The sequence below is a fragment of the Gracilinanus agilis genome, chromosome 1 (assembly GCF_016433145.1).
Source record: "Gracilinanus agilis isolate LMUSP501 chromosome 1, AgileGrace, whole genome shotgun sequence".
NCBI lineage: Eukaryota > Metazoa > Chordata > Mammalia > Didelphimorphia > Didelphidae > Gracilinanus > Gracilinanus agilis.
Genome location: NC_058130.1, coordinates 169,028,890 through 169,041,202, shown reverse-complemented (window position 1 = coordinate 169,041,202; position 12,313 = coordinate 169,028,890).

Sequence of the window (12,313 nt, the reverse complement as noted above, 5' to 3'; positions counted from 1 at the left end):
AAAATATTTCATGTTCTTTCCCCTTCCCAATTCCACTCTTTAGGCTAATTCTTTCATTTATTCCTCTTACGTCATGATTTTGAGTCCCTTCATTATGCTGGTTATCACTCCAACTTGTCAATGTTCCTCTTGAGACATTTAATGCAATATTCCAGATTTAGACCAATAAGAGAAGAGTAGAATGGGACAGTTACTTCCCTGGTTCTAGACACTAGACTTTGACTAATGCATTCTAAGATCAAATTAACTTTTTTTTGCCAACCATGTTAAACTGTTGACTCATACTAAACTTTCAGTGAACTAACTAAAAGACTTCAACATTTCCCAGTGTTGTTAAACTATTCCATTTATATCTTTTACTTCTGCAGTTGATTTAAATATTTTTAAAATTTTATTTAATTGATTAAGAAAAATTTTCCATGGTTAAATCATTTATGTTCTTTCCCTCTCTTCCTACCACCCCCCTCCCATAGCTGACTCATAGTCTGCAGTTTATTTAATTATTTTTTTGAAAATTTTGTTTAATTGATTAATTTAGAACATTTTCCCATGGTTACAGGATTCACGTTCTTTCCCTCCCCTCCCCCTAATCCCCTCCCATGGCCTACACACAATTCCACTGGGTTTTACATGTGTCATTGATCAAGACCTATTTCCATATTATTGATATTTGCACTAGGGTGATTGTTTAGAGTCTATATTCCCAGTCATATCCCCATCAACCCATGTGATCAAGCAATTGTTTTTCTTCTGTGTTTTCACTCCCACAGTTCTTCCTCTGAATGTAGATAGCATTCTTTCTCATAAGTCCCTCAGAGTTGTCCTGGATCATTGCATTGCTGCTAGTACAGAAGTCCATTACATTCGATTTTACCGCAGTGTATCAGTCTCTGTGTACAATGTTCTTCTGGCTCTGCTCCTTTCACTCTGCATCGATTCCTGGAGGCTGTTCCAGTTCACATGGAATTCTTCCAGTTCATTATTCCTTTGAGCACAATAGTATTCCATCACTAACGGATACCACAATTTGTTTAGCCATTTCCCAATTGAAGGGCATATCCTCGTTTTCCAATTTTTTTCTGCAGTTGATTTTAAACAGTGAAGAAAGTATTTTAGATATGTTATTGTATTTGCTCCTCACAACAACCCTGTGAAAGATGGAGAAACTTAGGCGGAAAGAGGTCACATGACTTGTCCAAATACTATCACATAGATAGTAAGGTGACTAAGATCCAGATCCAAGTCCTATGCTCTTACTACTATACCCCCAGATGTCTAACACTGTTTATTTACAAATAGGGCATTTTTATAAAAGTAACAAAGTTGGGGGTACCCAGCTAGTATATGTATATTTTAAACAGTTACTTTGGTGCTGTATGATAGAAAGTACACTGGACTTGATGCTGAATACCTGGGTTTGCAACTATGCTGTTTCTCCATCTGTAAAATAAGAATAATAGTGCCTATTCCACCGATTTCATAGAATCATTGTGAAATTCAAATGTGAGGTATGCAAAACATTTTATAATTATTAGACTGTGAGTTGCTTGAGGGTAAGAACCTTCTTTTGCTTCTCTTTATCTTCCCAGTGCTTCACATTAGCACTTCTGGGTTGAAAGCTTGCCTTTCCAGGGCTGCTCATCCTCCTTTGGTGTTCTCCTGTCACCTGTCTTACTGGTGGCTCCAAAAAGCTGTAGCAAGCATAGCAGCAACACCTCAGTAAACCATCTTCATAGATGGGCTAAACTGGGTTAAGAATAAGTGACAGGTCTTGAGCCTGTCTGAGTTTGAAAGATGTCTACCTCAAGCATGTGAAGACTTCCCCTGGTGGAATGGGCAGATGAAAAAATAAGTTCCAATGGCCATGAAGGCAGCTGAAGCAGGCATTTTGGGAGACTTACAGTTTGGCCAGACATCAAGGATACCAAGGTCATCTGCTGCATCCCGGGCCATCATCAGTCATCCTGACTTTTGTCTTGCCTCTGGGTTTTGATGACTCTGGAAGAGAGAGTGAGGTTGAAGTATTTGTGTAACTCTCATGAGATAATAGACAACAGATCTTAAAAGGACCCCTAAAAGGATTCCTTCCTTGTAGGTCAATCCGCCCACTTCCGATTCTGAGGAATACTGAAAGAGATGGATCTGAAAAGAGGTGCCAGTTCAAATAGAAAACATAAGATCATAGTACATAAGTCCAAAAGAACCTTGAAAACTCTCTAGTCTGAGATCCTTCTGGGAAGGAAACTGAAGGCCACAGAGGTAAAGTGAAGGTAATAAAGAAAGAAAGTAGCAGAGTAGGAATTCAAGACATCTAATATAGTGCATAGAGCCCTCTGTCTCTAGTCAAAAGACCTTGGTTCAAATTCCAACTTAGAGGTTTACTATATGTGTGACCTTGGACAAGTCACAACCTTCTTGTGACTCTATTTCCTCATCTATAAATGGATAAAAGATTTGAACTTGATAGATTCTGTGTTCTCTTCTAGCTCTCATTCTATGATTCTATGGTACTAGTTCTAAGACAGAAGGTAAGGCTTCTTTCTAATAAACATTCTCCTTAATCTGTTTTTAAGGCTAATTGTTTTTAATATAAAAATACATTGACTTTTTTTCTTTTTATTCACCCTTTTTACTTTGTTTTAATATTTCTTGTTACCTCATGGAATCATTAGTTTCTATTTGGCCCATTCTAATCTTCAAGGAGTTTGTTCCCTGGACAAGGTTTTATAAATTTCATGCCAAACTCTTTATTTTCTTTCCAATTGCTTCTCCCATTACTCTCATTTCTTTCCCAATTTCTTCCTCTAGCACCATTATTCTACTTATAAAAATATGTTAAACCTCTTTGTAAAACAATGTTTGCTGGGACAGCTAGGTAGCTGAGGTGATAGAGAGCCAGGCCTAGAGACCATAGGTCCTGGGTTCAAATTTGGTCTCAGACACTCCCTAGCTGTTTGACCCTTCCCAAGTCACTTAATCTCACTTGCCTAAACCTTACCATTCTTCTGCCTTGGAATTGATATTTCTTCTAAGATATAGGGTAAGGGTTTTTAAAAAGACAAACCAAAACACTTGCTTTATCTCTTCCAAGAATTCTAGTTGTGTTTGTGCCCAAGCTATGTTTTTCTCTGAGGCATTGCTTGCAGATATTTCAGAATAATTCCCTTCTTTTCCATTTGTGTCTTGAGTGTCCCTACCATCATAATAGTTCACTTTTTTGATTTGTTTATCCACTCTTCCAGCCCATTTTCTTTCTTTGATGTTAGGGCTGGGCTTGGCGGCACTTGTGGAGGTGAAAGTCTGGGCGAGTCCTCTTGCTGCTTACTTAGATTGGGAATCTATAAGCTTTCATTGCACCCAAAGTGGTCTGTTCCTGGGCAAAGTCTGATTGTGACCCTTGGTCTGAACTCTGCAAGTTCCTGATCTGGTTTTGGGTCTTTGCAAGAGACTGAACTGCCTAACCTCTAAAGTCTATTCCAGCGCTGAATCCTCAGTTTCAGGGTCTCAGTTTCTTTCTTTGCAAAATGAGAGAGATGGACTAGATGCACTGCCCCCCTTCCCTTACAGTTCTAACATTTTGAGATTCTATGAATATATGTGAATATAATATATATGTGTATATATGTACATGCACACACATTAAATCTTTACCTTCTGTCTGAGAATTAATACTGTGTATTGGTTCCAAGGCAGAAGGATGGTAACAGCTAGGCAATGGAGGCTAAATGACTTGCCCAGGATCACACAGCTACAAAGTATCTGAGACTAGATTTGAACCTAGGATCTCCAATCTCTAGGCCTGGCTCTCAATCCACTGAATTACCTAGTTGCCCTCTCTATGTTGCCAAGGAAATAGAGACCATTTTTTGATAGCTTAAGAATCTAGGAACTATGTCCCTGATTTCTTCCTCCTTGTGAGGAAGCTATAAAAGGAGAAGAAGCAGATTGGGTAAGATATCCATTCTTCTTTTCTCTATTTTATCCCTTTCCATAAGAAGAAGCACTGATACCTCTTTCCAGGATTTTTTTTTTAATTTTCATGCTCAGTGCCTTGATTTTGTCATTTTGGTTCCAGATTAGTAATTTCAGGAATGTCCAAACAAAATAGGTCACAGGTGGCCCAAGCATGCTGAGCTGGATTACCTAATGCACAAGGGCTGGGCCTGGACCTGGGCATGGGGAGTGGTGCTAGTACAGAGTTTGGATAACAAGTGGGCGTGAACTCCACTTCCAGCTGTCTGGCACACAAGCAAAGACCACAAACTAGCATCCTTATTGACTTTCTCCCAAGGTGAACAGACATAGTGGGAACCAAGAAAGTACCTCAGAGGCCATTTAATCCAACCACCTCATTTTACAGATCAGGGAACTGAAATTTAGGAAGATTAAGGGATTAACCTATGGGTAGTAAGAATCTAGGAGATCAGGAGAGTAGGGAGGACTTCAGGAACAGTTTTATGAGGAGGTGGAGTAGCCTGTGTAATATGAAGGATACCTTCAGAAAGGTTCCTCCCCAATCCTCTATCCCATCTCGCTCCCATTCTGATAATTTACTATTAGAATTTCATTTCTTTGAGAAAATGCATGGCTCTTTCTATTCTCCTTTAAAGAATAAAAACCAACCTTTATCTTCTGTCTTAGAATCAATACTAAGTATTGGTACTAAGGCAGAAAAGTGATAAGGGCTATGGAATTGGGGTCAGGTGATTGACCAGAGTCACACAGTTAGGAAGTGTCTGAGTTCAGATTTGAACCCAGGACCTCCCATCTCCAGGTCTGATTCTCAATCCACTGAGCCACCTAGCTGCCCCATGCCCATATACATTTATTTTAAACTTTATTCTACCCATAATTAGGAAAACTATAAATATAAAATTATAAAACTCTAGTTATTGAGTACTTTATTGTAGGAAAATATAAGTAAGGTAATGGGGTCACCAGGGATATTACAATTAACTAAGTGGTTTGTGGGAACACACTCTAGGATTTATGAGAGACTGGACCAGGGTGAAGAGACCAGAGTTTACTGGATTTCCACAGGAATGGCAGTTGATCTTAACTGTCACCCAGCTTCCACTCGACCAGAGTATAGTAACAGGCTAACAAGGTAAAAGGGACTGAACAGCTTTAATTATGTTAGACTAAAAGGTGGGAAAGAATTTCTATACTTAAAATCTAAAGGATAAAACCACAGGGCAATGGGAGGACTTATTCTACTCTTATCTAAGTGATCTAAACTAACAGGGCCCAAGGAGCTGTAAATGGAGTCTCTGGGTTTCTGCCTCAAACCTGGAACCTGCCAGGCTTGAGTGCAGCTAGGACTTAGTGGCTTTGGGATTCTCACTGCAATCCACTGATGATCTCTGGATGCCAGGAGTCAAGATGATCTCAGGTACCAGGTAGAGAGGGTTCTGCTTGAAGCACTGTCCTCCAGTTTTCAAACTTCTCCTCCTCTCTTGGCTCTGTAGATTTGCCCTTTTCTTAGATGCCACACCACACAGGATCCCAGGGGAAATCAGGAAGCAGGGTGTCCTTTGCTCTGAGGTCTCCCAGACTGGCAACAGTTTTGCCCACCACTAATGGAGTCCACACTCAGGGCACAGACAGACTTCCTCCTCCTTCATTCCAACCTGGAATTCCCAGCTCTAGCTCCTTCCTGCTAGGTACAATTTAATTCCTAATAACTAGCTAATCTCATCTTACTCATAACATTATAGACATTTTATGTGGAACATTCAATAACAATTAAATTAAATAATCTAGGAAGACTTCATATACTTATTATTATCTATAAGACTTCATGTTAAATTTCTTTATTTTTACAAGTGTTTAATATGAATGACATTTTAATTAATAAATTACAATTTGGAGGATGTTTAGCATAATATAGTAGTTATATGGAAACTTTATTCCAATGTTGGACTTATTTATTTGAACAAAGATTTATAATATTTGTCATTATAATAGAGAGTCTAAAAAATGGTTCTGTATTTGAATAACATCAAACTGCAGTCAGATTTTGTGTTAAACTTATAGAGGACTAGTGTGGCTGACCCTTGGGCTTACAAACTAGGCCCGAACCACTGTTTGGGTCATCACTGATCCAAACCTAAATCCACACTAAGGGACCTCTATTTAGTAGGTAAAATCCCCATTCTTTCAGTTGGGAAGTTTTCATGCCCTAGTACATGGTCAATTTTTGTGTATGTACTATGTGCTGCTGAAAAAAAGGTATATTCCTTTTTATCCCTATTCAATTTTTCTCCAGAGAGCTATTAAATTTAACTTTTATAAAATTTCATTCCCTTATTTTACTTCTTTCTTATTTATTTTTTTTTGGTTAGTATTTCTAATTGTTATAGGAGAGGGTTGAAGTCCCCACTAGTACAGTTTTACGTTCTGTTTTCTCCTGAAGCTCTTTTAATTTCTCCTTGAAAAATGTGGAGGCTATAGCATTAGGTCCTATATGTTAAGTACTGATGTTACTTCATTGTCCATAGTACCTTTTATCAATATATTTTTTCCTTCTTTATCTCTTTTAATAAAATCTATTTTTGCTTTAGCTTTGTCTGAGATCATGATTGCTACTCCTGTTTTTTTAAACTTCCTTTGAAGCCCAATAGTTTCTGCTCTAACCCCTTACCTTTACTCTGTATATTTACTTGCCTCAGATTTGTTTCTTGTAAACAACATATCATATGATTCTGGTTTTTAATCCACAATGCTATCTGTTTTCATTTTATGGGTGAGTTCATCCCATTTTCATTCATAGTTATGATTACCATCTGTATATTCTCTTCCCTCTTATCTTCCCCCTTTTCCCCTGCACTTTTCTCTCCTTTCACTCTGTCCCTTCTCACAGTTGTCTTGCTTTTAGTCAACCCCTATCCCCCCTTCCTTATATTACTCCCCCCTCTACTGCACCCCCTACTTATTCCTCTCTTATTTCTCTATAGAGTAAGATAGGATTCTATACCCTAATGACTATGGTTTATATTCCCTCTTTGAGCCAATTCCAATGAGAGTTAGGTTTAAGCATTGTCTGTTGCCACCCTTATCCTCCCCTCCACCATAATAGGTTTTGTTTGCATCTTTTTAGGTAATATAATTAACCACATTTTACCTCTCTTTCCCCCTTTCTCTCAGTATATGCCTCTTTTTCACCCCTTATTTTTCTTTTGTATATCATATTATCCTAAATAGCTTGTTCCCATACCTTTCATCTATGTGTATTCGTATATTCCTTCTAACGTTTTCCTAATGATAAAAAATTTGAATTATAAATATCATCTTTCCATGAAGTAATATAAAGAGTTTGACCTTACTGAATCTCTTAAATTTTCTTTCTTATTTACCTTTTTATTCTTTTGAATCTTGTATTTGGACATCAAATTTTCTGTTTAGGTCTGGTCTTTTCTTTAAGAATGCTTGGTATTCTTCTATTTTATTAAATGATCATTTTCTCCCCCTTAAAGCATATACTCAGTTTTGATGAGTAGGTGATTTTTGGTTGTAATTAGTTCCTTTGCTCTTCAGAATTGATATCATATCCCTAACCTTCGAATCCTTTAATGTAGAACCTGATAAATCCTGTGTAATATTGATTCTGGCTCCATGTATTTGAATTGTTTTTTTCTGGTTGCTTACAAAATTTTCTCCTTAGCCTGGCAGCTCTTAACTTTGGCTATAATATTCTTAGGTGTTGTCATTTGGGGATTTATTTCAGGAGGTGATCAGTGGATTCTTTTGATTTCTATTTTACCCTCCAGTTCAAGAATATTAGGGGCAATTTTCTTTGATAATTTCTTGTAATATGATGCGTAAGCTTTTTTTAAAATTTTTGATCATGGCTTCCAGGTAGACCAATGTGGCATCTCAGGTATATTCTAATCTTAAAGTATTATTGTTCTATTAATATTGTAACTTATGTGCTCATGTACCAGACTCATGGTCATATTATTTCTTGATCATTATATTTAGTTGGTACTCTATTAATTCTGACCACTCTCCAAACCTACAGCCCAAAGGTCCAGAGAATTCCTGGGCAGGATGTTAGCTGCCACAGGGTTCTAGCTCCTCCCTTGACAGACTAGATTGCCTACCAGATCACATGTTTGATTAGCCTTTTCCTTTTTGATCTTGTGGTTGTCAATGGTTTTCTTCCCTTCTACCTAGGCATGGGGAAAGATGCCAGTATAGGAATTGGCTAACAAGTGGTTATGAGTTTAACTTCCAGCTGTCTGGCACATAAGGAAAGGCCACAAACTAGCATCTTTATTGACTTTCTCCAAAAGGGAACAGACATAGTGAGATCTGAAGTGTTGTCACAAATCTGAATTAAGAAAGTTTCTTAAAGACCTTTGAATACAACTACCTTATTTTACAGATGACAGAACTGAAATTTAGGAAGATTAAGTCACTTGCTCATGGATTATAAGGTTCTGGGAGACCAGGAGGGGTTGGAGAGAGCTCTAGGAACAATTTTATGAGGAAGTGGAGTAGCTTGTGTAGGATATCTTCAGAAAAGTTCCTCTCCAATCCTCAATCCTACCCCACCCCCAGTCTGATAATCTATTAAAAATTCATTTCCTTTGGGCAAAATTCATGACTCTTTACATTCCTTGTGAATTCTCCCTCTTATTCCTCCTTCCAAGTGGAATAAACAGTAAGTTCCTAACTGTGTGAATGAAAAGGCAGAGTGCAGTAATGTAAGATCTTTATCCTAGAAGCATCCTGGTTGCACTATAGAAACTTTACTAAAGGACTAACCAAGTTGCCAACCAACTCACATGAAAATCCACCAGAGAGAACAATATCATATGGATAAAATAAATTAAAATCAGAAAATAGCCTTAATATTGCAGTAAGAGGTGTCAACTTTGTTTATGGAACCCCCAAATTTTCCCCCTGTGCCTTGGGACCTTGTCTTGGACTGAATAATAAACCTTAAAGTACTCAATGATCTCAGTTTAGAGAGAATTAGCAGATATAATCAGATTTTAAGTACCTTTTTGTCTTAGAAGTTTCTTCCATTGTATCAGAGGCCTCTCCCAGGTAGTACAGCCCCTGGCTAGAATCATACTTTCCTTGTATCCATTGTAAAGTGTCAGTCTCTCCCAGGTGTCCAGTCCCTGACTAGATTCCTTACCTTGTGTTCATTGTAAAGCCTCTCAATTGAATCTTCCTTTCTCTTATACTCCAATAGGTATATAAGACCCCAAGTTCTTCAGCTCATTGGAAAAAAAAATCTCCTTTGCTGAGGGTTTTTTTTCCAGTGTCTTCCCCCCTCCCTACCCAGACATTGTTCCCAGAATCCCAGAGCTTTGGCTCTGTATAGTGTTCTAGCACTTGACTCTGTGTAGTGGTCAATGATATCTGAGCAGACTTCCTAGTCCTGATTAAAGACTTGTTCTTTCTAACTACTTTGGTGATCCTGTGTTTTTCAAGGTTGACAAAGGGAAAAAAGTTTGTTTCTGTAATATGTTTGTGATTATCCATGATGACTTTTTTTTGAACCTTACTTTCCATCTTAGAATCAATAGTGTGTATTGGTTCTGAGGCAGAAGAATGTTAAGGCTCCACAATAGAAATTAAGTTTCCCAGGGTCACAGAGCTAGGAAATGTCTGAAACCAGATTTGATCCCAGGACTGGGATCCCATCTCTAGGCCTGGTTCTCAGTCCATTGAGTGTCTCAGCTGCCCCATCAAAAGAGTTCTTAATGTATTTGCCTAATAATAATAATTTTTGAATAGCTTAACATTTGTACTACAAGAACACAAATTGATCACTTGATTGCATAATTGATGAGGTAGGATTAAAAGATAAGAGAAGGAAAGAGTTACTCTGGAGTTGTATACAGAATACAAGTGAAGGTGTGCATTTGCTCTTGAATATCAGTGTTGGTTTGTGGCCACAGGTTTGGAAATAATTCAATGACAAGTGGAGAAACTACAAGAACATGTATTTTGTCAGGAGTGGTCAGAGTCTGATGTTATCATTGCATGAACAACATTTAAAAATTCCTTTTCTTGTCATAGAAGAAAAAATATGTTTGTAATATCCTGGAACAATTTCTTATTGCTAAAAGTACCATCAAATAATTTTTAGCTCAAATTCTCAAGATCTCCTTTGGATGATCTTTGGAGGAAACCCTGATTTAATCTAAACTCTCTCACTTTATAGAAAAGGACACTGAGATCCAGGGAGATGAGAGGTCAAACAACTCCTTCCTTCCTTGAGCCTCAATTTCTTTCATTATAAAACAAGGAGTTTTGACTGGATGCTCTCCAAAGACCTCCAATCTTCTAGAATTTTGTGATTCTGATTATTCTGTCTTAAGTCAAGCTTGAGAGTTTTGCTGTGTTATAATGTCCTTAGAACTCTGGTCAGAGAGAAGAGTTTTCTTAATGCATGCCTGGACCAGAGACCCAGTGATGGGTTTCTGGTTATATTAGCATCTTCCCATTTATTTATTTATTTATTTACTTATTTGCTTATTTATTTGTTTATTTATTTATTTGTTTGTTTGTTTGTTTGTTTATTCATTTACTGGTTTGTTTGCTTGTTCATTTATTTGTTTGTTTGTTCATTTTTTTAAAGCCCTTAACTTCTGTGTCTTGGCTCCTAGGCAGAAGAGTGGTAAGGGTAGGCAATCGGGATCAAGTGACTTGCCCAGGGTCACACAGCTGGGAAGTGTTTGAGGTTAGATTTGAACGTAGGACCTCTGGTCTCTAGACCTGACTCTCAATCCACTGAGCTACCCAGCTGCCTCTATTAGCATCTTTTAAAAAATTAAGTTTTATTTTTTTTCAATCTGCCTTTGCTCTCTTCCACTCTATCCACCTTTTCCTACCCTAATTGAGAAGGAAAGAGAAGCAAAAACCCCTGTTCCATACAAATGTGTATAGTCAAGCAAAACACATTTCTGGATTAGCCATGTCTGAAAGAATGAGTACATGTGCTCAATTGTGTGTGTGTGTGCGTGTATGTACTTTTCCTTCCTTTGGCTATTCAGATAAGAATAAGGTTCAAAGGTCAGTCATTCCCCCCTTTCTCCTTGTTTGTATAGATGTCTACTTGAAAATCTTGATTGTATGAGACAACTATCCCTAATTCTTTACCCTCCACCATTGTATATCTTTTCTCCTCTTCATTTTCCTTTTACAATCATGGAGACCTAAGAGAACCACTCCCAGGCCTTCTGTCTAATTAGACTCCTTCTATGACCTCTGATTATTATGGGGTTCAGAGACAACACAAATATCACCTCCCCACATTAGAGTATAAACAGCTTATCCTTCTTTAGTCCCTTATGATTATTTATTAGTATTTACCTTTTTATGTTTCAATTAATTCTTGTATTTGAATGTCAAAGTTTCTATGCAGCTTTGGTCTTTTTATCAGAAATGCTTGGAAGTCCTCTATTTCTCTAAAAATCCATTTTCCATCCCTCCTGATTAGAGAAGTGCAAATTAAAACAACTCTGAGGTATCACCTTACACCTAGCAGACTGGCCAAAATGGCAGCAAAGTGATAAATGTTGGAGGGGATGTGGCAAAATTGAGACACTAATATACTGCTGGTGGAGTTGTGAATTGGTCCAACCATTCTGGAGGGCAATTTGGAATTATGTGCAAAGGACTTTAAAAGAATGCCTACCCTTTGACTCAGCCATACCACTGTTGGGTTTATAACCCAAAGAGATAATAAGGAAAAAGACTTGTACAAAAAATATTTGTAGCTGTGCTCTTTGTGATGGCAAAAAATTGGAAAATGAGGGGGTGTCCATTGATTAGGGAATGGCTGAATAAATTGTGGTATATGATGGTGATGGATATGATGGAATATTATTGTGCTGAAAGGAATAATGAACTGGAGGAATTCCATGTGAACTGGAACAACCTCCAGGAATTGATGCAGAGCGAAAGGAGCAGAACCAGGAGAATGTTGTACACAGAGACTGATACACTGTGGCACAATCAAATGTAATGAACTTCTCTACTAGCAGCAATGCAATGATCCAGGACAACTCTGAGGGACTTATGAGAAAGAGTGCTATCCACATCTAGAGAAAGAACTGTAGGAGCAAAAACAGAAGAAAAACATATGATTGATCACATAGTTCAATTGTGGATATGATTAGAGTTTTGATGTTAAAAGATCACTTCACTGCAAATATGAATAACATGGAAATTGTTTTTTTTTATTTTTTTATTTTTTTAATTTTTTTTTAACATTTATTAATATTCATTTTTAACATGGTTACATGATTCATGCTCCTCCTTTCCCCTTCAACCCCCCCCCCGCACCCCC